This window comes from Callithrix jacchus, chromosome 2 (assembly GCF_049354715.1).
Source record: "Callithrix jacchus isolate 240 chromosome 2, calJac240_pri, whole genome shotgun sequence".
In the NCBI taxonomy this organism is placed as follows: Eukaryota; Metazoa; Chordata; class Mammalia; order Primates; family Cebidae; genus Callithrix; species Callithrix jacchus.
Window position 1 is genome coordinate 147,637,207 of NC_133503.1, and position 27,378 is coordinate 147,664,584.

Sequence of the window (27,378 nt, forward strand, 5' to 3'; positions counted from 1 at the left end):
GTGGGGGTTCTGGCAGCTGCTAAGTATGTCTATGTCAATTATGTGTTCTGGTACTGGGGAAATGACCACAGGAAGAGACCAGGAACCCACTGGACTCACTTGTAAGACAGACCTGAGCTAAAACTCCATCAATTACCTGACCTCCATAAGCCCTACTTTAATGATGTTTTGGGTCTTCTGGAATTAACATCAGCTGAGAGCCAGTGTCCAGTAGTCCCTGAAATGTCTGATCATTTCTCTTTCTCCAATGCACAGTTACCCTGATAAAAGGGCAGAGGTCTTCTGAGGGAAAGATGGGAGATTCACTGCATAAATTGTCAGTAATGTGGTGGGGTCCTTCCTTAAGGGGACCTGCCTCCCCTTTATTCAAGGGGTTCTGGGTCTGTAAACTGGCTCAAGTCTGGAAATTGATTGAGGGGCCATGATTCTCTTGTTCTATAATTCAAATTAGTCTTTTGTCCATCTGACCTATACATTTTGTGCTTGTATATATTACATAGGAATGCAGTAGGCTTCCTATCAATTTCACTTCAAGGAATACTGTGATTAATTAGCTATTGCTACTGATCTACATGAGTCAGACTATTCTGATTGCTGCTTTGTCTCTGCTGTCCATTACAGTAGCTATGCCCACCTTGCCTTTGACTGTTGAGTGCTGCCGCTTGGCCCCTGCCACCTCTAAATACAATTATTCCCATTGTATTTAAGTTTTGTACTTGAGTGACTGTGGTTTCCACTGTTAGATCTGACATACAGAGAATAGCAAGTATAGGGCTCTTCAAAGATGCAGGTGTTGCCCTCACAAATCTGTTTCACAAGACAATGGTCAAGGGTATATCTTTTATAACCACCCCCCGCCCAAGCTGGGATGAGTAGATCTAGAGTGATTAATCCACTCCACTATCCCAGTTTCCCTGAGCTTTTGAATACCTTCCTCTACATTAAATCAAGGAAGATCAGGCATTTCCAGCTCACAGTGGGCCATCTTTTAATCCATATTTCAGCTAACCAAGTAAATAAACTATTGGAATCTTTTTAACTCCTTGAGCTGCAACATTAAAAGCAGAGTCCCTGCTTAGTGGACCTAAATCAACAAATTCATCCTGATCCATCTCTATAGTCCTTCTACCATTATCCCATGCCCTTAATATCCATTCCCATGCATGTTCTCCAGATTACTGTTTATATAAATTAGAGAACTCAAAGAGTTCTTTTTGAGTGTAGCACATCTCCTCATGGGTCACACTCTCTGCCTCACTTGTAGGGGCCCACTGGGACTTTAGTCTAGTTATAGGTCTAGAAGCAAACGGAGTGTTGGCAGTGGCTCCTGAGGAGAATCAACATTATTTTTTCTGGAAATTACCTCAGGGGAGGCCATCACTGTTGCCTCAGACAGCACAGGGTTTATCTCCTCAAAATCGGAAAAGCTGATGGCAGCATGGGTTGGGGAGAGGATATTGCCACTACTGGGGATGGGGAAGCTGTCCCTTCTGGCAAAAAAAGGTTTATCGGAGTTGACATACTCAGTGTCCCCAGCTTCATCAGGGTCCTCCCACATGTCCTCATTCCAGTTGCAGGGTCCCATTCTTTTCTAATCAACGCCCTTAACAGTAGACACCTGGTGAGGCTGTGCATGCATCTTTCATTGCAGGTCAGCCACTCACATAAGAGCTTGTGTCTGTTTTTCCACAATTTGAGCTTTTTCTCTATGGGAGATAAGACTCTCACTCGGCAATCTTAATAAATTTGAGGCTCAGTATCTGCTTCTGAAGCCAGGAGACACAGTCCCTGAGTTTATCATTTTCTTTTGTTACTTTGTTTACTGAACTTAGGAGCAACCAACCACCTTCATTATGTTCCTTGGTTTTTCACCAAAGGTATTCATTATGTTCCTTGGTTTTTCAAAGGTATTATGTATAGGGTCACTAAACTCCTTGTCTTTCAGAAGTGGTAAATCAGGAACGTTGAACGCATTTATTTTGCATAACTTTCTAAACAGTTTATGCCAACTATTAGAAGTAGAGTACTTAGCATTTTTGGGTCTAATTACATTAAGAAGTCAACTCCAGAAACTCCAAAACCCAATGAAAGAGCTCTATCCTTAATATTCTCTTCTTCTAGAACCAATCCTGGTACCAAAACCTGTATTAGAGTTCTTTAGACGGACAGAACTAATGCTTTCCGCAATACCCTGAAAGGCAGTTTTGGCATTTCAGTTTACTTACAGACCATATCATCTCTAAGCTTTAAGGAGTCAACTCAGAGGTATATTAAGGTCAGAGGCATGGCTGGGTATGGTGTCTCTCACCTGTAATCCCAGCACTTTGGGAGGCTGAGGTGGGTGGATAGCTTGAGCTCAGAAGTTGGAGACCACTGGGCAACATGGCGAAACCCCACTTCTACAAAAATCTAGAAATTAGCTGGGGATGGTGGTGCATGCCTGTAATCCCAGCTACTTAGGAGGCTGAAGTGGGAGGATGGCAGTAGCCCAGGGAGGTTGAAGCTGCAGTGAGCTGAGATCACACCACAGCACTCCAACCTGGGTGATAGAGCCAGACTATTTAAAAAAAAAAATGCATCGCTCCCACCTCCAAAAAAAAAAAGTCAAGCATAGTAAGAAAGCTCCTACCTCTCTCCGTCTCTCCTTCCAGTTTTATATTCAGAGCCCTCTCTTTCTCTTTCCTGCCCCTCCCCAACAATCTTAAGTTCTCTTCTCACACATGTTCCCCTGGCTTCAGGTAGTCTTGCAATTCAGAAATACAGCTGAGACTGTATTTCTCTGCTCGGGCTGTGTGACCAGTTATTGGTCCAGAAGCAGTGAGGGGAGGCAGGGGCTCATCTGAAGGACAAACAGTTTTGCAAAGCATTCATCCCACATGAGGCTTTGCATACTTTCCAGGCAAGGTGCAACTGCTTTCCTCTAGCAAGGGGCAGAGACGTTTGGCTTCAGGGGAATCTGGTGGGGAGGGGCCTGTGTTTTTCAGGTTCTCCAGTGTCCCCATCCAGGGTCTCAAGTTCCCACTTCTCTCTCAGGTCCCTGACATTAGCATGGAGACCTGTCAATGCTGAACTCATACGATTAAAACCTGAACCTGATTTTAGCTTAGTGAGCCCTCCCGTTGCAGCAGATTAACCCTTGAAGTGCTGCCATGAAGGCCTCTGGCTTTCTCAGCAAGCCCTAAGTTAGTAATTGGCATCTCAAGTCTGTCATCCTTTTTTAAGGCTTCCAAGGCAGGTAACAAAACCCAACTGACTCCACAATCCTTGTTATTACCAGTGCCCCACACCATTCAAATGTAGGGCTTCTGCATCACCAAATGCTTTCCCTTCCACCTGGTCTTTATCCCAACACACAACAGGTGAGACTCTTCATAATTGGGATGGTACACTCTGCTACAGCTTATTTCTACCCCACTTACCACCAGCATTGGGTCCTGTGGCTATACACCTGTGAATGATACAGTTCAAGAATTCCAATCCTCAAAGTCTGCTCTCTGGGTCCACTTTCAGTAGCAATTTATTTCCTGTTCCCTCAGAAATAGAGCCGAGAAAAGAACTTCAAGTTCAGGTAATTTATTTGAGAGGTAATCCCAGAAGCAAATGTGAGCAAATAGAGTGAGGCAGAAAAGAAGGAACAGCCAATATCAGGGTGCATTTATTGAGGTCAATGCTGTAACTAATGGGATTAGGTTCTACCAGGACCCCCAAGAAACACACAGAATTGCTAGGCCACTTGCTCCTATCTCTCAGATTGTTAGTTTCTCCTGGGGGCTTTACCTTGGTGCACAAGTGCCTGCATGAAGACTAAGAAGTTCCTCTCAGGGCTGAAGAAAAGCCCGAGGCAGAAAGTAAAAAGCCATATGGCTTACTTTTGAAACAAGATTCTGCCAGGAGCTCACATGAAACTGTCCACTACAACTGTGAAATTACAGATCTGGGACACTGACGTCGTCTGCTACAAGAAGGTTGGAGCAGAATGTTAGGTGGAATCAGGGTCATGGATGCAGCATTGCACCCCTGTACAAGTCTTGCCTTGCCTGGGTTGACTGCCCCAAGGCTTCTTGTTCATTGAGGGAATAGCCGGGTGTGATGACGTGCATCTGTAACCCCAGTGCCTTGGGAGGCCAAGATGGGAAGATGACTTGAGTCCAAGGCTAAAGTGAGCTATACTCACACCACTGCACTCCAGCCTGGGTGACAAAGTGAGACCTTGTCTCTAAAAAAATGAAAAATAAAGTACATTTTAAAAAATATTGAGACAATAAATTTCTTATTTAAGCCACTGCAGTGGGGTTTTCTATCCCTAAGAGTTGAAATTCTGATATATATTAGCATTATTTAGAATACTATAGAGTATTATTTGAGAAATCCTGCTTTAGATGAAAAAAATGAAAAATTATAGGTTTTCCCTATAATTTAATGACTTTCTATCATATTTTACCCTTCCATTAAGGTTCTTGATTCTGATTCTGCCATCACTTTTAAACATGATATCTTTATAATTTGCTTTTTGAGAGATTGTGTATTTAATATAAGGAATGAGTATCTTCCAATAGGAGATGAGTAAAGTGAGATTAGGGTTGGGCTACTTGAGGTCAGTTAGAAATTTGAAATAATCGAGAAACTTTATTATTTGCAGGCTGAGTGGTGAGAGGTAAAGGCAGAAGGGAAAGGACAAGGAGGGATCTATAAGGGGCTTCCAACTCAGAAATGCTGTATGGTAGTTTTCCTCATTAAGAAGGGTGGAGATTTAACTGGGTGTGGTGGTGCACGCCTTGTAGTCCCAGTTACTTGGGAGGCTGGTGGGAGAATCACTTGAGCCTGGGAGGTTGAGACTGTAGTGAGCTGAGGTTGTGCCACTGCACTCCAGCTTGGGTGACATAGTGAGAACCTGTCTCAAAAAATAAAAATTAAAAAAAGGATAGTCTTAACTGAATTGACTATCATGTTGTAGATAAAAAGGAAATTCAGGCATCAAAACCTTGAAGATGAGACTAAACATTACTTATATTTATAGAGATTTATTCAGTCCTGGTCTGAGAAACTGATGAATTATTTTCGATTTCCAGTTTTCTAGCTTTCTAAGATTATCTGGAATTGCAATCATGGACATTATTTCCACGTTAAGTTCAGGAGCACCATTTCTTTTTGTTGTTACCTGAAAATAGACTCCTCTACATGCATGAGTCTACAGTAGGGTATTTGTACAGGGGCAGGTGTGTTTGGTTAGAGATTGTGTGTGTGTGTGTGTGTGTGTGTGTGTGTGTGTGTGAGAGAGAGAGAGAGAGAGAGAGAGAGAATGAGCAGGTGTGGATGCTTATTTATTGCTACCAAAAGTGGGTGAAGTTAAGGTTGAGATAACTACTAGTCAATCAGCCTCTTTTTCCTAAAAGAGCAAGTTTGAAGGTAAAAGAGGAAAAGGGGGTTGGGCCTTATGTTTGATATTCCTTCTTGTCTGATCTTTCTGGATATTGTTATTTGGTGGCTTTCTGCATAATTGATCAACTTATTTGATGTTTAATTATGATTGAATGGACATGATGTGTTAAACTTTTACATTTTATGGAAAAACATTTACATTACACATGGGTTTCTGTTCCTAACATTCAGGCTCAGACAAGTGAATTTATGTAATTTTGTATTTTTGAAGATGGCTGTTTTTACATAAAGTCATCCCAGGACATTGAAGATCTGATAAGTACACAATAAAGGATTTGTTGTGTTGTCTGTTGGAACTAATTAAATACATGGACAGACAAACAAGTCACATCAGGATGCTCCTCTAATTCAGCCAAGAAATCTCAAGAAAATGATATCTGTCTCTCTTGCTATCTTAATTGCTATAAATCACTCTGTATCTTCAAGATCTAGATAAGTAATAATCTACAATACATACTTCTAATGTATTGTTACTAGGTTACTAACTTAGAATTTTTTTTTCTTTTTGGGGAAGGAATTCACACTCCCATATCTAAAAACACCCAAAAACTTACTATGAGGTGGATCCATTCTACAGGCATAAAAATAATAAATACTGAGATAGCATTTGAGGTTCAACCTGTGTAAGTCAAGATGCCTGGTGTATTGCCTCACAGGTAGGCAGGTGTGTACATATTAATTTTCATATGGGAAGGGAAATGGGGCTGATGTAAAGATATAAAAGACCACCTAGGTAGTTTCTTCCTGCATTCATTTTTAGGGGGTTGTGTGGGTGAAAATTGTTCTCTAAGTCAGGAAGCTCTAGGTTTCAGTGTATATTTGTCCATTTTCATGCTGCTATGAAGAAATACCTAAGACTGGGACACTGATAAAGAAAAGAGTTTCTGCATGGCTGGGGAGGTCCCAGGACACTTGCAATCACGGTGGAAGCCACCTCTTCACAGGACAGCAGGAGAGAAAATGACTGCCAAGCAAAGTGGGAAGCCCCTTATAAAACCATCAGATCTCCTGAGAACTCTCTCCATCACAAGAACAGCATGGGCGAAACTGCCCCCATGATTCAGTTATCTCCACCTGGTCCCTCCCTTGACAAGTGGGGATTATTAAAATCCAAGGTGAGAATTGGATGAGGACACAAAGTCAAACCATATCACAGTGTGATCATATTGAGGTCTTCAGAGCAGGAGGCTATACTTACAGAGTTGCTGTAGTGGAATTTCTGCTGGCTGAGCTGCTTCATACCAATGATTTAACCTCTCTGTGCCTCACTTTTCTCATCTGTAAAATGGGGACAATAATAGGAACCCTTCTCGTGGGTGGTCATAAGGAATAAATGAATTAATACATGTAAAAAATTTAGACTACCTCATAATCAGCACTCAGTAAGGGTTAGCTGCCATGATCATCACCATCCTCACCATCCCTATCATCATCATCACCGTTATCATCTTCATCTCATAGGTAGCCTCCTGGGTGTGAGACTAAATTAAACTTTAATAAATGTGACTCTATTAACTTGTTCCCCAACAAACTGAATTTCCAAATAATAGGGTTGTTGCAGATGTTAGTGAAGCTAAGATCATGTTGAATAAGGTGGGTTTTTAATCCCATGTGACTGGTGTCCATATTGGTAGAGGGAAATTCGGACACAGGATTACACAGAAGGAAGAAGATGTGTAGAAACACAAGAGAAGTCAGCCATGTGATGATGGAGGCAGAGATTGGAGTGATATGTCTCCAAGCTAAGCAATGCCAATGGCTGCTGGCAAATACCATCACCTAAAGGAGCAAGGAAGAATTCTTTCCTACAGGTTTCAGAGGCAGCACAGCCATGTGCATATCTGGATTTCATACTTTTAACTTCCAGAATTATGAGCCAATAGACTTCTGTTGTTGTAAGTCACCCTGTTTGTGGTACTTTGTTACTGCAATCCTAGGAAACTAATCTGAAACGGGGTGGAAACATACCATTGAGGGGATGACAGAGCACCTCAGGCTTAACTAGTCAGGATGCTGATTGATGACAGTATGGTGTTCAAATGCTAGAAGCTTTCACTTTACATTTTTCTGACAGTTTTAAGAAAATCCTACCAATCTGACTTTTTCCTCTCATTTTAATCTATCTCCGTGATCTGTAGTTCTGGGAAGACTTTCCTAACCTTTATGTAAGTCGCGAGCTTATGGACATAGATTCTTTCTTACCAGGCATTTGAACAAATCTCCGAAAATTCCCTCCCTCACCACTCCCACCTCCCCCCACTCCTTTCTTCCCTCCCTCTTCCCTCCCTCCCCTCTTCCTCCCTTCCTTCCTTCCCTCCCTTCCTGCCTCTATCTCTTCTCTCCCTCCCTCCTTCCTTCTCTTCCTCGCTCCTTCCTTCCTTCCTTGTTTCCCTCTCTCCTTCTCTCCTCCCTTCCTCCCTTTCTCCTTTCTTCCTTTCTCCCTCGTTCCCTCCCTTTCTTCCTTCCAGCTGGGCAGAGGGCCAAAGCAATAGGCAACCTTGTTTAGATTGTGCAAAGTCATGACTGCTCGTCTTCTGTGGCTCTTTTTACTTTATTTTATTTTGAAGCAGAGTCTCACTCTGTCACCCAGGCTGGCGTGACAGAGTGAGACTCTGCTTGTTCCTATTTTCCGAAATCAGCTACTGGGCACATGTTGTTTTTCAGAACCAGTCTAATCTTTCCACAGTGATACTCTCAGATTCAGGGTGGGCGGGCCTAGATTAATTTGTTTACAGCCTAACCTGTAACTGAAGAAAAATGCAAAGTTTATGAAAGTATCTTTAACTCATTAACTAATTTTCTCTTGACTCATGTTTACTGCCCCTCAGGTTCCATAGTACAATAAGGTTTCATTCAAGTCAGCAGGCCAATTTTTTGGGAGGAGTTTTCATGACTATTCCTAAAAACACATTCTTCAGAGAATCAGTAGTAAGCATTACATTGTTTTAATCAGTAAAAACGTGGTCACTTGTCCTGATTTTGTTGTGCTGTTTTGCAATATCTATGAAACACAAATGTAGCTTTGAAAATACACAGTATGTTTTCTCAGAGGTCAAACAAGGGAATAAACAAGGGCACCTGTCTATGTATCAAGAAGGATCCTGCTCTGTACATTTTAAGAAGAGTTGTTAGAGTAGCTTTGGTTCCTTCTGCTCCTTGATTAAATCTTGATTAAAATCAGTGCTGCAGTTGTAGAATGGGAAGCAGTCTTTTCCTTCCTTTCCCTGCCGTAGGTAACATCACTTGATTGCTTGAGACACTTAAAGGTGCTTTGGTAGTAAAAGGACAGCAAGATTAATGGGCAGTCATTTCCATAGTAACAGCAAAGCACTCTGGGAAGCAGAGCCACTTGGGAGCTGGAGCTACACATGCCAGGATTTCGGCTCCCATGGCAACAGGAGAGTGTGGGGTGGGGAGGAACACGCTAGGAAACTTAGCAAAGGTCCGTTTAGTGAAGACAATGTATAATCAGAGTTGTCAATCTATTTTAAAATTCGAAGTTAAAATAAATCAAATTTGAGACCATGAGCTGATGCAAAACATTTAAAATATACTGTACATCCACTGAAAATTTCTGAAGCATAAGCACAAATAGTTTAAGAACTATCCAATTGTGACAACTTGTTAGTTAAAAAAAATCCAATTACCAAGATTTTTGTCCCAGAGTAGTTGCAGAAAATTACACAATTAGAGCAATTTTTCTCAGCTGCTCCACTACAGAAAACGAAAGTAATTATACAAAAATAGTGTAAAATCCTTTTCACAACTGCAAGTTGGAGTTTTGCTTTCTTTAGAAGAAATTCTGTTTTTCTCTTAGATAACCATTTCAACAAAAAGTTGAAGAGAGCTAGCAGTAAAAAAGAGAAAGTAATAGCTAAAAGAAGAATTAAGAACAAAGCAAAAGGTGAGTGAAATGCTAAGAGAAGCCGGAAAGAATTCAGAAAGACCTAAGAACCCAGCATTCCAATTACAATGAGTAAAAGAAGTGTGGCACAAAATCGTATTCCTTCTGTTTTTATTCATGTTGGAATTAAAGTTTTTGAAGGTCTCCTTTGTCCTGCATGAAATTATAACATATTCAGGGAGCTCAGTGTCCACTACAGAATAGACATTCTTTTCTATTCAGGCCTTTTGAGTTAACTCTGCACAGCCAGTGAAACAGAAGTTTGGAAATTATCTGCTGATTTGGGTATTGGTTAGTTACTAATCAAGTCCATTAAGGTAAATTTCTATGTTTGTATCTAGTCTTTACTAAGTAGGGTACTTAGTATCACAAGTATAATATTTACTGAGTTTTCAATATTAATTTGGAAAACAGGTATTAGTGATTTAACCTAGTTCCTTCCCCGGGGTGTCTATTCTCTATGGATTGTGTGCAGTAGGATCTGGATGACAACATTTCATTTAGGCACATGAAGGATTTGGCCACAGTATCTCAGAGAAGAGTGATATTTATTCACTAAGCGTCATCTTAACATCTATATCCTACATCTTGAAAATAAGGTTTATTATAAGAAACAGCTATGGGATTGTCTGCCGAGCACCAACACCTGTAATTTGGGAGTTGTCCTCCTCCCCTACTATCTACACAGTCTACTATCTAGCATTATAGTGCTGTGACCCCCAATTCCTTGTCTATAGTTGACTGATGTAAAAATGGGAACCTAAGTTGTGCTTTGCTGGTCAGAGTCATTAGTTGTAGAACTCTGGAGTTATTAGTGACCACATTTTTTTTATATAGATAAAACTTCAAGAGAAAAGAATAAAGATACCAGAGAAAATCAGAGACAGGAGGTGGAGACTTTAGATGATGTTCAGCCCCCAGTCTAGTTATTTCTAAAAAGCAGAATCTGTGTTTCCTATGGCTTGATTATATATCCTCCTGGCAACCTCTCTGTTTTTGTTGTTGTTGTTCAAGCTGGATTTCTACCTCTTGCAACTGAATCCTAACTAATGTAACATCTTGTCCCCAGATTCCCTTAAAAAACAAGATAAAAGGAAGAAAATGGAACAACTACTTGGACAGAAACATATTGTGAGAATAAAAAGCAGGGCATGAAAAGTAATTGCCAAGTTTTGCTTTCCTTGCAATTCAATGATTTGTGAAGAAGGAAAGGGGACTTAGAAGCTACTTCAACCAGGAAATGATCAAAAGAAACAAGACTAGTAAAAATGCAGTAAAAATCAGAAATCAGTATTCTTAATATCTGTAGAGGGTGGCAAAAATCTGAGCTGAAATCCTAATTTAAGCTATTTGCTCTATGTTGCCTATTGTAGGCTGTGCTAGGTAGGCTCTTTCAGATTGTGAGGGGCATATGACTGGGAAATTCAGTACACTGAGGATAAGGAGAGAATCTTAAATATCTCTGGAGAGGAGGAAAAGAAACAGTCATGTACGAAATATCAGGAATCAGAATTTCTTCTGATGTTTCAGTAACAACCCCGCTGGGATAATGCCTTCAAAATAATTTCCAATCTAGAATTCTATATCCAGCCCAACTACCAATCACATAAAAATATAGAATAAATACATTTCATATATGTAAGATCTCATAAAATGTAATTTACACATATTTTCTAAGAAAACTATTGAGGAAAGTAGGCCACTAAGAGAGGGGAGTAAACCAAGAAAGAATAATACACAGGGAAAGGGAATAAGAAGGCAAAGGGATCTAAGAACTATGGGAACCCCAGGACAGCTGTGCCCTGGTTCAGAAGGACACTGATTTACATGAAGCAGGTACACACATCCTTTCACTGAGCATTATATCTGTAAGAATCACCATGTCATTGGGTACAGCATACTTTTATATTGCTGTATAGTAAGTTTTCTAGCATATGGATGTATCACATTTATCTACCCATTCTACTGTTGATGAATCCTCAGTTTGCTTCTAGTTTTTAGTTCTAATGAATACCGATGTGCTAAACACTTCTGTGACTGTGTTGTTGTACAACTATATAATTAATCTGATAATAAGGTATCTACAAAGAATCTTCAGTAAACATAATATTTAATGGTGAAATATTGAAAGCTTTTCCTCTGAGATTTGGAAAGAGATAATGATGTATAATATCATCACTTCTTTTCAACATTTCACTAGAGAGTCTAGTCAATACAAATGCCTAAAAGAAGATGTAGAATGTATAAGGATGAGAGAGGAAATAATGAAATTGTTGTTATTTATAGACCACACAATTTGTATAGGAAATAAAAGAGTACAGATAAACTATGGCAATTAATAAGTAAATTTACTAATGTCAATATATAGAGGTCCGTTGTATTCATGCTGACAACAAATAATTAACTATTTTAATTAAGAATTATTTAATTTATAATAAAATAAATATATCAAATAATTAGAAATTAGTCAAATAAAATATATATTAGACTGGTATGAAAAACTACAAAATATACTGAGATAAATGAGCCTAAATAAATTCAGAGTTATACTATGTTTGTGGCTATGGTTACACTAGGTTTGACAATTCAATATTGTTAACATGTCAGTTTTTACTATATTAATTTATAGATCCAGTACAATCCCTATCAAAATTCCAGAAGGTTTGGTTTGAGGAACTTGAAAAACTGATTTTGAATTTTATAGGAAACTCAGAGTCAAGAATAGCAAAGACTTAACAAAGAACAAAGAACTTAACAAAGAACAAAGTTGAAGGATATATACTACCAGATTTCAAGGCATGTTTATAGATGACAGTAATGAAGACAGTGTGGTATGACACAAGAATGGACAAATAGACCAAAAGAAGAGGATATAGAGTGCAGAAAAGACCTACACCTATAGTCACTTGATTAGGACAAAGGTGCCACTGCAATTCAGTGGGAGAAAAGGATGTCTTTGTAATAAAGGATGTTGAGAAAATTAGATGTTTGTACAGGAAAAAAAAAATTGACCCCCTACTGAACACAATACACAAAAAGTAATTCCAGGTTGATCCTAGATTTGAAAGTGAAAACCAAAAAGTAAGCTTTTAAAAGAAAACATAGGAGAAAATCTTCATGGTCTTAGTGGGTAGGCAAAGATTTCTTAGTACAAAATGCAGTAACCATGAAAGAAAAAATTCGACAAATTGCTCTTCACTAAAATCAAGGAGTTTGGTTCATCAAAAGGCATCACTAAGGACACAAAAATGCAAGCCACAGAATAGAAGATAAGTGCAATACATGTATACTACAAAGGACTCATTTCTAGAATATAAAAAGAACTCCTAACATAAAAGAGGAAAAGATAAATGATCTAATAGGAAAATGGAAAAAGACCTGAACAGGCACTTCTTAAAGGAGATACCTTAATGCTGAATGAGCATATGAAAGAGGTGTTTTACATCATTACACACTAAAAAAAGTGTAACATAATCACAAGTTGAAACTATGAGACCACAACATGCCAGAAGTACTAAAATGAAGCAAAACAAGCAAACAAAAAAATCAGTGACCATCCCAATTATCGATGAGGCTATAGAACAACTAAAAATGTTATACACTGCTGTGGGAATGTAAACGGGTATAAATACTTGGAAACCTCTTGTGGGTATCTAACATTGAACGTATGCATATCTGATAGCTCAGAAATTTCACACATAGGAATAACTCAACAAAAATGTGTATATATGCTAACTGAAGAATTTTGAATTGAATTGAAGATTTTTTAAAATTCATTAAATGGATAATCCATAGATCTAACCCATGATCTTTATTGGAGTGTTAACCATATTCTCTTAACCAAATATTCCTCTCAAGAATAGACTTGCTTTTCAGCTACAAAGTATAAATTTTACTTCAGTGTTATTTTTGGCTTTCAGTGCCAGAACGGTGGGAATATGTATCTGGGTTGATTTGTGCCTAATGGTTATTTTACTATATGTCTAATAGCTGGAACCTAACTCAGAATCAGCATTTTAAAAAAGTGTAAGGCATAGATTGATCAGAGGAAATGACCTTGCATGGGTTTCACTCTGGCACCAGAGCTGAAATGCACCATCTACAATTATAGCTCACTGTAACCTCAAATTCCTGGGCTTAAGCAATCTTCCTGCCTCAGCCTCCCGAGTAGCTGGGACTAAAGGCATTTGCCACCGCCCTGGGCTAATTTATTATTATTATTATTATTATTTGTAGAGATAGGATCTTGCTATGTTGCCCAAGCTGGTTTCAAACTCCTGGGCTCAAGGGAACCTCCTTTCTTGGTCTCCCAAAGTGTTGGGATTACAGGTGTGAGCCACCACAGCCAGCCAAAAATGTGCTTTTAAGAGGGTTATGATGATGCTATTCAGTGGCCATGTAACTTCAGGTCAAATGACACAAGAAATCACCAAGAGTTTGAGGATTCTGGTCAAATTGCCAAATAAAGCTCTCTGTTTTGAATAATTTGACAATAAGGACAGCCAATTAAAAAATACACAGATGAAAGGTTTTAAAAGGGTATAGAAAGGTTCTATTATTGACTAATGAAGATTCCTTGGAGATTGAAAATGCTTTCCTGTCTTTTTGAAAAAGCGTTGACAGAAGCATTCTAGATGGGCTGGAGGAATGAATGTCATTTTACTTAGCAGGCTTACTCTTCTCTTAATTTCTCTTAATTTTGTTTTTTTTTTTTTTTTTTTTACACAGAGTCTCATTCTGTCACTCAAGTTGGAATGCAGTGGCACGATCTGGGCTCACCACAACCTCCACCTCCTGCCTCAGCCTCCTCAGTAGCTGGGATTACAGGTGAGTGCCACCACACCTGGATAATTTTTGTATTTTTAATAGAAATGTGGTTTTGCCATTTTGGCCAAGCTGGTCTCGAACTCCTGACTTCAGGTGATCCACCCACCTTGGTCTCCCAAGGTGCTGGGATTACAGGTGTGAGCCACTGCGCCTGGCCTATCCTTAATGTATATTTGCATGGCTATTTTTTGCTTCCTTAAGGACGTATTCATGTTCTGCAATTTTATGTTTATCTTGCCTTTCTTATTCTAATAATATTCTGCCTTAATTTGAGTATTTACCAAGGATGTGAAGGGGATACAGTTTACCCATTGCATTTACTGCCTAGTTCCTTTCTCTTTCCAACCTTTACTTTGGATATTTTCTTCTTAAAGGAAAAGATTTGATAAATTTACTCATTTAAGGATGATACTTGCTCCTGGTAATGCTTTATGTATGCATCCCATAAACTGCATTCAGTTACTACTAATAAAAGAGACATAACTAAGGGGACTTCACAGTTTTTAAGGGTTTATTTTTCTCATGTAATGAGAAGTTTGGGAAGCAATAGCTGATGGCTGTGGTACAGTGGCTAAAGGTCTCTGATTACCTTAACCTTTCCCTTGTGGTCATAAAATGTCTATTCCTGCTCCTACCATTATATCTATATTACATGCATGAGAAAGCAGGAAGGTTGGAAAGGGAGGAGGTCAGCTTGGTCAACCCATCCTAAAGAGTTTTTCTAGAAGCCCTTCTTAAGAACTCTTGCTACATGGTTTCAGGACTGTGTCATGTGACATCCACAGCTGTAAAGGAGGCTGGCTTCCTAGTTTTTTTATGTGGGCACATTGCCATCCAGAATAAAATTGGGAGTTTGTTCTGTGAAGGAAGGAAAGAATGGATATTGGGTAGGCTACCAGTTGTCTCTGCCACACGTATTCTCTTGTTTGCATTCTACGACGGGATCAAGCTTAAGGTCAAATGAATGAATCTTTTGCTGTAGAATTTTAGGCAGTTGTAAAGGAAAAGAAAGCATCGTGAGTGGTGCTTTTACTGGGATCTCTAAATTTTCATAATGTGGGCAAGAGCTTACTCTATTTTCTCTTAGGGCAGTCCTCTATAAAGGTATGAATGAGAATGAATGTGTGACCTGAAATATTTTATCTTTTGAGTAGACACTGCTTCACCTCCGAGATTGAGAGATGCATGGAGGAGGTGGGGGAAAGAGTGCTGTGGGAGGGGCAGGGGTGACTCTTTGTGGTTCTGGTTTCTGCTTTATAAACCAAATGAGTCAAACATGGGTAGTGGCACAGGTGGGCCACTCTTAGCAAAGACAGAATAAAACGTATAAAGGAGAAAAATATCAGTATTGAAGGAATCATTAAACTGGATCTAAATAGATATCAATGAATTTCCTATAAACTGTTACTTTCCAGAAGGCTAAGGTTGTGCCACTGGGCTGGTTCCAAGGAATACAGGCACTGGTACAGGAAGTGCTGTCCTCCCAGGTTCTCCTGCGACTCCCCAGGGAGGCTTTCCTATCTCCACATATGAGCTCTGGATGTTGCATGATGCAGTCTAGGTGGGCTGCAACTTCATAACTTCGGTAGTCACTCTTCCACAGAGTGCTTCTCTGGGCTAAATACACCTCTGCCCCATCACTTTGGATGGTGCCAGTCTGCTATCTAGATATCAAGTGAACTGGAAAGCTCATGTCTATGAAAGTGGATCATACTTACAATGCATCAAGGCTGGAAATTCTTATTGTATTTGCAAATTGAGAAGAAAAATGCTTTCTATGTGCTATGCTCAGCTGTAGAAGTCTCACATCAAGGTTTCTTAAGCTCATCCTTCCCAAACTACAGAAATTAATATATTCTTTAAAGTTACACATGTAGCCCCTTTCTTCCAATATGAATCTAAGCGTCCAGACAGGCTATTTCTAGAGGTGTTCCTATATCAGCCATGCACTTTTTGGAAGAACAGCACTCACCATCTGCAATCAGGATCAATTGCTGGCTCTGACTTCTCTTCTTCCATCATGGTGTATTCTCTCAGGAAGTTCTTTTTACCTGATCTGCATTGGATCAACCCACACATGTCTATCTGTAAGTCTGATCTGTGATGGTGGTCTGGGGTGGAGTCTTTTTTTTCGGTAGAGGCTCATTAGAGACCCTATAGATCAAATGTAAATGGGTATAACGCTTATATTTAAAACTTAAAAAATGCCCCAAAGCTGAGAGTAGATAATTTTGCTTTAGAACTGTCTTAACTTGTTCAGGCTGCTAAAGCAAAACCCCATAGAATGGGTAATTTGTTTCTTATAGTTCTAGAGGAAGTCCAATATCAAGGTACCAGCAGATTGAGTGTCTGGTGCAGGCTCACTTTCTGCTAGATGGCGCCTTCTTGCTGTGTTCTCACATGGTAGAAGGAGGAAATAAGCTCCCTTCAGTCTCTTTCATGAGGACGTTAATTCTACTTGTGACAGCTCTGCCCTCATGACCTAATCACTTCTCCAAGACATGACCTTGGGGCTTAAGATTTCAACAATACATTTTAGGTAGGGGAACACAAACATTCAGATTGTAACAAGAACATGCCATGTTTTCACTAAGATGTAACCTTTGATTAACTGAGTTCTGACCACAAAACATGCAGCATTAGAAGGTGTAGGCCCTGGAAAGAAATAATCCACCTTGGTTACTCCAACTGGGTGTATGTGTTGGTAGTGGTGGAAAAATCCACTTAGTTTCTCCTGTTACCCACCAATGATTTTGAGTAATTTGAAGAAGAAAATAGAAGAGGAATAACAATCATTTGAGGAATAGGAGAGACAGATCTGGAACCAAAATACTACCTCTATCAGATGGTAGGATGTGGCTTTATGGGTATGAGACAAGACTGATAGGTAGACTTACACAGCCAGCCACCATACTGCTGGGCTGGGGCAGGCCAGGAGGAGAAATGGAGTTGCTGAGCTAAGCTTGCCAGTTTTTGTTCTAAATACATCAACCTGATAAATCACCCCAACTCACTAGGGGTGTGAGTAAAGGGCCATGAACAGCCAGGCACATGTTCAGGGAAAACCCTTCCTTGTGGAACCCAGGAGTGGGCAGTAGCCTTTCCTTCTCTCTCACCCCTGGTTTAGAGCTGATGGGATGGTGATAACACCCTCCCACGCACAGCTGTGTATTCACATGTTTGCTTTTCCTACCTTGTTTACAGTGTCCTGATCAGTTTCTCCCTTCAGGGCCTGAGCACTTCATTCTCATGCTCCCTTCATAATCACAAAGTGCTCAGTTGTTCTAAGCATGACTTTGATGCTGGTAGACACCATCTTTCTCTCAAAATATTTTCTCTTTCTTTGAGACTCTGAGGAGAAAACCTCCTATTCAAAATGGTTCTCCGTAGTGGAGGACTTAGTAAAGTGGATTAGCAAAACCTGCAGAGGCCCTAAGTAACTGCACTCCACTTCAAAGACCTTTTGCCCACCGAGCCCTCCTTTCACTCATGGCCTTGCATCTAAAGATTATGCTCCCCTAGAATATTCTGAAGTGGCTACTGAAGAATCTTGTGAAGTCAAGACACAAAGAGCCATTTTGTTCTCAGAAATGCCTCCATTTATACTACTGAGAGTCTCGCACTTGTATATTATATCTCCTGCTCTCTATCCTGCTGACTTCAATCTGGCGGGACTGCCACATGTCTTTGTACTCTGTAACGCACATGTGCATATGGTGCATGCTAAATATAAATGCTGTTTGGCAGGATCCTTTTTTCTCTTCCTTTGTTTCTGAAAAATATAGTGAAGCAAATGTGTAATGTATGCCCGCTCCAAAATGAGAGACTTTCAGGAAGTGGAATTATCTTGACAGCAAGCCACACATTTTGCATATTATTTCGACGTGTGGCAATAGCGGTAGCAGTGACTGTCCGCTGCTTCGTCTGGTCAGATTAGGGCTGCTGAGCTGGTTTGCACCCGCTCTTCAATGGAGGTCAGGCAAATTCCTGCAATGCTGAACCATCTGCCTGAGTTGATGGGTGCTGGTTTTCAGATCCTGTTGGTCCCTCCTCCACCCAGGTAGTAGTCAGGTTAGGTCAGTTTATGTGGCAATAACTAACAGCTCAAAGCTCTTAATAGCATAACACAATATATGTGTCTTTCCTACTCATGGGATGTGTCCATTGTCAGTGGGCAGGGGCTCTGCTCTTCATAGTCACTCAGGCTGATAAAGCCTTGTCTGGCTGTGAGACTTTCCCTTGGAAGTGACACACATCACTTCTGCTCTCTCTTTATTGAACCAAGTAGGTCCATGCTATGCCCCAAATCAGAGAAAACAGTTAAGTATGCCCCACCATATACCTGAAAGGCAGACAGCTAGAAGGCTTTTGCTGTTGACGCTAATAATTACCACATGTCCTGCCAGAAATCTGATGAGCAGGCAATTGCTCATGCTATTGTTAAGGCACCTGGGTACATTTTAGGTGCACCAATGGTGCTGTAGAGGGAAGACAGCAAGGCATATAAGGTTAAAGCTCTTCGGTAAAGGCATCTCACAGAGTAGCACTGTCTTGAAACAGTGCTTAGATTTTTAAAGCTGTGTCACAGCTTAAAGAAACTTAGATTAGGAATGGTAAGGTAGAAAACACAAAAACACATAGATGTGTACTCCACTTTAAGTCTCTGGAGCTGGGCCACGGTCACACAAAAGGTGTAATGTCTAGAATAGAACAAAGGTGAATGCCAGTAGAATCCTGCTCCAGCCTTTCAGGAGCTGCCCTGCTTCCTGCTCTTTCTGCCATGCTTCCCAGCAGCCCAGTGGGCTCTGCTCCTGCCAGGAGAGCCTGTTCTGACTTCTTTTGCTGGTGGTGGGACTTCAGCAAAGCTGTGATTGCAGAGAGTGCGGTTTGTTAGATCTTAAGGACTGGAAAAAGTCCCAGAGCCACTTAGCAGGTGAAAAATCATGGCTGTGTCTATGCCAACTTCGAGGGCCTAACGTCTCGGGACTGATTGCTCGGAGTGCAGGAAAAACCCGAAGGAGGATTTCAGATTCACAGGGCAGTTGAGAGGGCTTTGCCTGGTAACACTGATCACAGCTGGCAGGGGCTGCTTGAGGAGAGGCAGCTGGCATGATGCTTCTCATCACCTGCCCCAGACAGATGACCCCTGCATCGGTGAGCGAGAGCTAAAGAGAAGAGCAGTGGGACTCTCTGGAGCAGCCGAGGAGAGGCGAGAAGACTGATGTGACCATCCACGACTGCTCAGCGCAATGGGAAGCTCAGCAACTTTTAGCCGGCTTCTGCTAATGAATGTGGAACCGAGGGACTGGCAGCTCCATTTCCTCTGATATTAACATTTTTTACTTTATTTTAATGAGGAAAATGAGATTCTTCTCAGTTTCCTATCACCGAACCCGGTTTGGGAGGGGATGACATTTAACAACAGTGCTTTGAAAAATATTAAGCATTATACAAATACAAGGAATTGTTGCTGTTATTATCCTGATGAGGCACACATGCAGCTCCGGATCAGCCTTAATATTGAGGGGATATTTAGGGGATTAGGAGGAACTCTGTGACTATTGGGGAGTGACTCAGGATGGCCTTCGCAGAAAGGGCCAACTAATCTGGCCATATTAAATCCATTTTTAGAAGCGAAATACCCAAACTCTGAGTCAATAAACCACAAATGCAGTCATAGATCATAAAACTTGATTACTTCACATCAGATGTAACACTCCCATAAATTATAAAATATGTCAGGCGATTAACTCTAATTTGAGGCCGTAACTTGATTAGCTTCTGGGTAAAAGGAGGAAATGGCTTTGGGTAGGAGCAGTTGTACCAAATTTCTTTTTTTTTTTTTTTGGAGCAGTGTGCTGGACCTCAGTTCGACGAGGATGACGGTATAGCTTTCCAAGGAATGTATATATGGAAGTCATCATTGATCCAAATTTCTTAGTATGTAAATGCAGCCTAAGTGAAGTGGGGGCGGGGAAGAGGACTATAGTTACACGGTGGACTTGGGGATGAATACGGATAATTCAGGAGAAAATGATGTGGATAGACTGAAGTCAGATCTCAAAGGCTTTGAGAAACTACTCTTAAGCCTTACTAATTTGGATGAATTGAGGATTAAAGTCAATGTGCACTAGAGAAAATTTGAATTATAGACTGTTTTAAAGATATCTACTTGTGTAGTTTTTCAAGTATACAGAAATGCAAAACAAATGGATGGTAAAGTGGGGCCAAATACAGGTCCATCCCAGCTTGCTCAATTATCTAATTATTGTTTGCATGCAAATGATTAGCATCATTTAGAGTCATCTCTAAAGCAGTTCATTTTAAAAATATGTCTATTTGCCTTTTATTGTAAAAAATTAACTCATGCAGCAAGCCATTTTTTTTTGTTGTTCAGAAGAAAATATCACCATATGGAGGAGGGGATACCCCAGATTTCTGATGTGCCTGTACAGCCAGGAGACTTTGGGAAGCCAGAATGTCTCTACCCCATGTTCCTCCTGGCTGCGCTGCTCCATGTGCTGCAGGCAGAGGCTACATAGCTTGTTGAGGAATTCAAAACCATCCACGATTCTGGATAATAAAGCCAGACATTAGTGTGCTTTAAAATACCTTATAGTTCATCTAAATCTTTTCCATACATTGTTTTCTCACCTCCTAAGTCAGCTAGGGCAGTTTCTAGGCCACATGGTAGATAAGACAGGGTTATTGCTAGAATCCTTCAGCCCCTCCTTTCAGAAGTTAGTTGCCTTGCTGGGCCTTTCATTCCCCTCCGTTTTCTCTACTTTCTCTCAAGCAAGTACACAGTGAGACTTCCACCAACCAAGGGAAAGGCTCATGAGCATTTTATTCATCTCTATCTTGTCCTGCAGAGCATCTGGGACATAGTAACGCCTTAGTACCTGATTGCTACAAGAGCGAATCAAGGGCTAGGTGTGGTGGTTTACTCCTGTAATCCCAGCACTTTGGGAGCCTGAGGTGGTTTGGTCACCTGAGGTCAGGCATATGAGACCAGCCTGGCCAACATGGTGAAACCCTGTCTCTACTAAAAATACAATAATTAGCTGGGCATGATGGTGGATGCCTGTAATCCTAGCTACTTGGGAGGTTGAAGCAGGAGAATCTTTTGAACCTAGGAGGGGGAGGCTGCAGTGAACCAAGAGGGTGCCACTGCACTCCAGCTGGGGCAGCAAAGCAAGACTCCATCTCAAAAAAAAAAAAAGTGAATCAAGGTTAGCTCTTGGGGTGACAAATTCCTACCAAGCAGTAAACACTGATAGATTAACATGTTGTAGATATTTTAATTTTAATAGGGACTAATCCTTAAACCCATGGGAATGAATTCTGGTTTGGTATTTAAACACTGGAATGGGCAGATGAATAACTTCACTTTGGATAGGTGATTGTCAACTCTTTCACCTGGGTGCAGGCTTTCTCTACAAATATTAGCAACAACTACTACTACCAGTTACTAAGCTCCTACTGTATGCCAAATGTGTAATGAACCAACACTTTATTTTCTGTGATCACCACAGTAACTGTTTGAAGTCATTATTATCTTTCTTTTATAAACAGGGAAATTGATGCTGAGGAGAGTCAAGTACAATGAATATGTGGAGGTTTGAAAGAATCAAGTTCGGATTCCCAATCAGTGCTCTTTCTGCGTCACAATTCTGTTGATATTTTCTGTGCTGGGAACTTAATAAATACTGTTCTAATGAGCACATCTTTATCTGGTTCCATTTGTGATCCACAGGGAATCCCAAATATTTCAATTCTATAACAATCATTATCATCAACTTCCATCTCTTCAGCATGTATTACAAATAAGACATGAAATTCTTCTAAAACAAGTGTTCATATAAACTTCATGACCCACTGAGGACCTGGGAATCTGGATTCCAGGTTAATTCCTTCCTTCTCTGTGAATGTGTATATTAAGTGCATTAAGTGTGTATTATTTTTCATATGGATAAATTTGAAAGCTAGAAACAAATATCTTTTCAGATGTTGCTCAGATGATGTGGTTGCTGTAGACACATACCATGGTCTCTACTATCAAAATGTCCATGTTAACGTGGAGACACGGCACTTATATCTATAAGTAAACAACAATGTCAAGGCATTTATAACATACCCAAATCAGGGGTGCAAACAATAAACACCACCAGAGTTCAGAAAAGGAAGAACTTAATGGATCAGAGCAGTTGGAGAGGATTTCACAGTGCAAGTGCCACCTGAGTTGGGTGTGTAAAATAGGCCCTGTAAGGGCCAAGGGAAAACTTCCCCTTTGTCCTCTGAAAGAAAAGGCAGATTAAAAGGAGAAAAGTTATACATATTTGTCAACATGCATGAGGGGAATATCAGAGTGATTACTTCACCATGCGATGAGGGTACAGATGGTTTTATACTCTTCTTCTGGAAAGGGAAACAGGGAAGTGTGAATGATTTTAAGGAGATGGTAAATGATCTTTAGGAGAATTCAGGGGGCTTGAAGAACATACAGTGGCCTCGGACAAAGTGTCTTGGGCCTGCAGAGCAGACAATGGTTTGTGATAAAAATCTGTCCAGGTGTGTTGACAGACTTTAGTCTTTTTTCTGCAACACAAATTCGATCAATGAACTCTCAGGGAAAGGACCAGAGGTGATTATTTTCTTCTTTGGCTGATCTGGACTTTAGGCAGATAAGGAAACTTCAGAGAATAACTTCATTCTGGGCTTTGGGAGAGACAGGATTGAGATCCAGGAACTGAGAGAAGATCAGAGAGACCTTGAGGTTTCTTCTTTAGTTTAGCATGTTAAAGTGCCAAATTTTGGGGGTACTGGTTTCTGAGCCCCGCCCCAACACCTTGAATGAATGTGGAAGAAGGAGGGAGTTATGATAAGAATGCAGGTATGACAGAGGACAATGAGTAATCCCCTTCCCAATGTCCACATTCACTGAACTATTTCTTGTACTTCCTACTTAATTTTGGCTCTGGACCTGGCAACAAAGGGCTCTTGCATAATGGTCTTTTGTGTCTCAAGTTGTTTTGATGTTGAGCACATAAACCTTTGTATGTTTGACTTATAAAAAGGAGAATGGCATTTTCTGAGCTTGTGGAACTCACAATGATAGGAGATTGGAGGATTAATGCTATGGCTAGCTTGATCAGAGTACTGGATAGAATTCTCATAAGAAGGTAGCAATAATAAACTAATATAAAGAGAATTAAAGATTAATCCTTAAGCTGAAACTATTATCAGAATGTAGCACTATACTTTATGATCAATTTTTTAGTTCTATCTGGAATATTCACTAAAATGTTGGCATTTTCTTTTTAAAAGAATTGCCTCTATTCTCCACTTTGCTATGTCTGTAGGGACCTAGCTTGGAATGAATGTATCATAGTGGGTCCACCAGGTTTCTTGTGTTTTAAATGAAGTACCTTCTATTTTATAGGCTAATGTAAGCTATCGTATGTTTTTCTAGTGATAATAGGGAAGTTTTTCTGGAAGTTCGAGGACCTATTACTTGAGTCCAGCATTTCTGACTTCTGCTGTAAAATATTAATCTCATAACATATTTCACACTAAATGGATTCCTTGTTTAATTAAGTTTGAGAAATGTTCCTTATTGGAGATTTACAATGCTCAGTAGCATATGTACAGGCCCTGGTGAGACTTGTTGCAGAGAAACCTTTGTAAATTTTGCTTAACTCAGTGCTTCCTAAAGTTATTTGATCACAAGCAACCTTTATGGCCTCCTCATCTTTGTTCCCCCCCAGAAGACACCTATTACATTCAAGGGTCAGTCAAAAAGATGGAAAACACATTTGCTGTTTTAGTGAAGAAAATGTAGTATAAGAAAGTGGTTAACAGGTATTACAGTATTGAAAAAACATGAAAGAGGACACTGATGTATTCAGATATTGACTGTAAGAAGGGAGATGTTTGTATCAGAACCTAGAACTTTGAGGGGAGATCCTGCAGAGTTGGGACATCACCTCTGAGGAGGGGCTGCTGCTTTAGTTCAGGGCCTCAGATGTGAAGCTGTCTGGCAGCTGTCTACATCTCAGGGGCTCAGAGAAGGGGGCAGTAGGTAGCTGGGATTCAGATCTCTGAAGCGGTGGCTCTGCCCTGTTGCTGCTGGCACCACTGAGTGGGGTGCGATGAGGCTGGTTCTGGAAGTATAAGAAGAAGCAAAAAATGGAAACAACTGCATCTGGAACTAACTTCTGCTGCCTGGGACAGCAGTGGTCTGGGGCAGACAGGGTGACAGATAGAGCAATGCATACAGGAACAGCCAGTGGGCAAGCAGGGATGGGCAAGTCCCTTCTCTGTCCTCCTGCCTTCTGATTCCTCCCTAATGTTAGCAGCGGAACATATCTGAGTCATGTGGCACTAAAGTATGTTAGGGCTTAGGGGAAATATCTGAGCAACGTGGCATCAAAGTATGTTACTGATGGCAAATCCATACGGGTTTGCAGCAACCTCAGTTCTTGCCTCAGAAGAAAGAATTTGACCAAGGGGCATAAGGCAGAAGGAAAGTTGAAGAAAAGTTTTAGAGCAGGAACGAAAGTTGATTAAAAAGCTTTAGAGCAGGAACTAAAGGAAATAAAGTATACTTGGAAGAGTGCCAAGTGGGCAACTTGAGAGATCAAGTGCACTGTTTGATTTTTGACTTGGGGCTTTGTATGTTGGCATATTTGTGGGGTCTTGCATCCCTTCTGCCCTGCTTCCTCCCATAGGGCTGGCTATCTGCATGTGCAGTGGCCTGCTAGCACCTGGGAGGGGAGCATGCATGGTGTGTTTACTGGAGTTGTATGGATGCTTACTTGAGGCATTCTTTTCTTACCAGCTGAATGTACCTAGAAGGTGATGTACCAGTTAAACTCTGCCATTCTGCCTCTTGGTGTGTATGCTTGAGCCCACTTGCTCAATTCCTGATATCTTAACAAGAAGCTGCCAATCACCAATTTCAGTTTTTTTCTATGTTGGGAGACTACTTTTCCTTGGTGTTGGGAAATAGTATAAAAACCGCCTGACCATCACGGGATGGTCACTTGACATTCCTGGTGGGGGTTGGGGGAGCCCTCTCCTGCCCTGCTCATGCCTGGCTAGACACCTACTGTAACATTGGTACTGTAACAATAGTACATGCTATTGGCAGGCTCAAACGTGGAGCTCTGACAGAGAAATATAGCTTGCAGTCTCCACCTCAGTATAGAAATGCGGATGTGAAGCTTAAATAATAATAATAGTAATGACAATAACAGTAGTGGCAACAATAACAATACTAATATGTAGTATATGCAATAACATAATAGCTGAGTTTTTGTCACAGCTATTCCTTTAGCTGCTCAGCATCCATATATACTCTTCTATACATATTTGACTTCCTGTAGAGCAACAATAATAACTCTATGCTTTTTCCTAATAAGATGCAAAAATTCTTCCATTAATAAAGATGTTCCCATTTTATCTTTCAGAAGGGGTGCCACAAAGTCCTTTGAATCATCTCTGGGGAATGTTAATTATTCCTCAAATCCAGTCATGAACTCATCTGAATATTTTGTAACAAAAGGCTAAATTACAAAAGTATTCACCACCAAAAATATTTATTTGAAGTAATAAAGGGAAAGAAGTAGAAAGGGAAAATAAATTTATATGTAATATTTATACGATAATTGTTTTAACTTTCCTCACATTTAACTTAGACATCAATGTAACTGTCCAGTGGGTTCACAGTGCCTGCTGCCTAGACAGAGACAAGGGAATTTCAAGAGAGAGAGAGTAATTCACGCAGAGCCAGCTGTGCAGGAGACCAGAGTTCTGTCATTCAAATTGGGCTTCCCAAGAATTTGGAGATTGGAGTTTTTAAGGATAATTTGGTGGTGGGGTGGGGCGGGGGGAGGTGGCAGTGAATCAGGAGTTCTGATTGGTCAGGTTGGAGATGAAATCAAGGAGTTGAAGCTGTCCTCTTGGGCTGAGTCAGTTCCTGGTTGAGGGCCACAAGAGCAAATGAGCCAGTTTATTGATCCGGGTGGTGCCAGCTGATTAATGGAGTGCAGGGTCTGAAAATATCTCAAACACTGATCTTAGGTTTTGCAATAGCAATAGTGATGTTATCCCCAGGAGCAATTTGGGGAGGGTCAGAATCTTGTAGCTTCCAGCCGTATGACTCCTAAACCATAACATCTAATCTTGTAGCTAATTTGTCAATTCAGCAAAGGTAGTCTAGTCCCCAGGCAGGAAGGGGGTATGTTTTGGGAAAGGGTTGCTATCTATTTGTTTCAAAGCTAAACTATAAACTAAGTTCCTCCCAAAGTTAGTTCGGCCCTATACCCAGGAAAGAACGAGGACAGCTTGGAGGTTAGAAGCAAGATGGACTTGGTTAGGTCAGATCTCTTTCACTGTCCTAGTTATAATTTTGCAATGGTGTTTTCATTAAGCTTCTAGATCTTATTTGAGCCCAATTATTCATAAGATGGAGTAAATGGACAGTTGCTAATTCACCAGTGAACTTAAGCTGTGCAAATAATTAGTATACAAAGTTTATTTAGGCCACAAACTTTTGCCCCATTATTGATGAAATACCTATTATTGATCAAATTTAAATCTAAAATGGAAATTACCTATTATTAATCAATTAATAGTATTTAATTTATTTATTTTATTGATTAAATTTGATTAAAATCTAGTATTTTCCTGAACACTTCATAGTTGTACGCTTTCTTATTGGCGGTAGGTCTTGAGTTCCAAGACAGAGATTTCTACTAGGAACTTTATTGATATGGAAAATTCTAGCAACACACTTTACAAAATGGAGTCAATTGCTCTCTTGCTAAAGGACTCTTCTGAATAATGTTATGTATAAACCTGGCTTTCATAGGGTAAGGTTTTAGACATTGGCAGCAGCAGCAGCTTTTAAAAAGTATGACCTTCTCAAGCACACTCTAGGTTCCCACAGCATTCTAACTTTCCATAGGGTAATAACAGATGCCCCAGTGTGTTTAGCTAGAGGTCTTGCAACCAAGGCAGTAAGGAGAAAAGGTGTAATGAGATTGTAAGAATTTGGTTTCAGCTACAGCTCCTAGCACTCCACCCCCTGTAGAGAGTAATTTGCATCTTAATAAACCTCACCTGAGACTGTGGCTGTGCCTTTTAAAATGGATCTCATTGATTGTTACCATTATTGTGCTGCCTTCTTCTATACACACACGCGC

At 40.4% G+C, this 27,378-nt stretch overlaps 1 long non-coding RNA gene and 1 pseudogene across 1 annotated transcript in view; one reads left to right on the forward strand and one right to left on the reverse strand.

Moving 5' to 3' along the window:
• Positions 1-21,867, forward strand: part of LOC144581453 (uncharacterized) — a 151,129-nt gene extending 129,262 nt beyond the window's left edge. The window contains exons 3-4 of the long non-coding RNA XR_013532298.1: positions 14,072-14,170; positions 21,746-21,867. This is a non-coding gene — a long non-coding RNA (uncharacterized LOC144581453). The remainder of the gene's footprint in view (positions 1-14,071; positions 14,171-21,745) is intronic.
• On the reverse strand, positions 20,031-20,100 carry LOC118151927 (small nucleolar RNA SNORD116; annotated as a pseudogene).
• Positions 21,868-27,378: the final 5,511 nt, after the last annotated feature.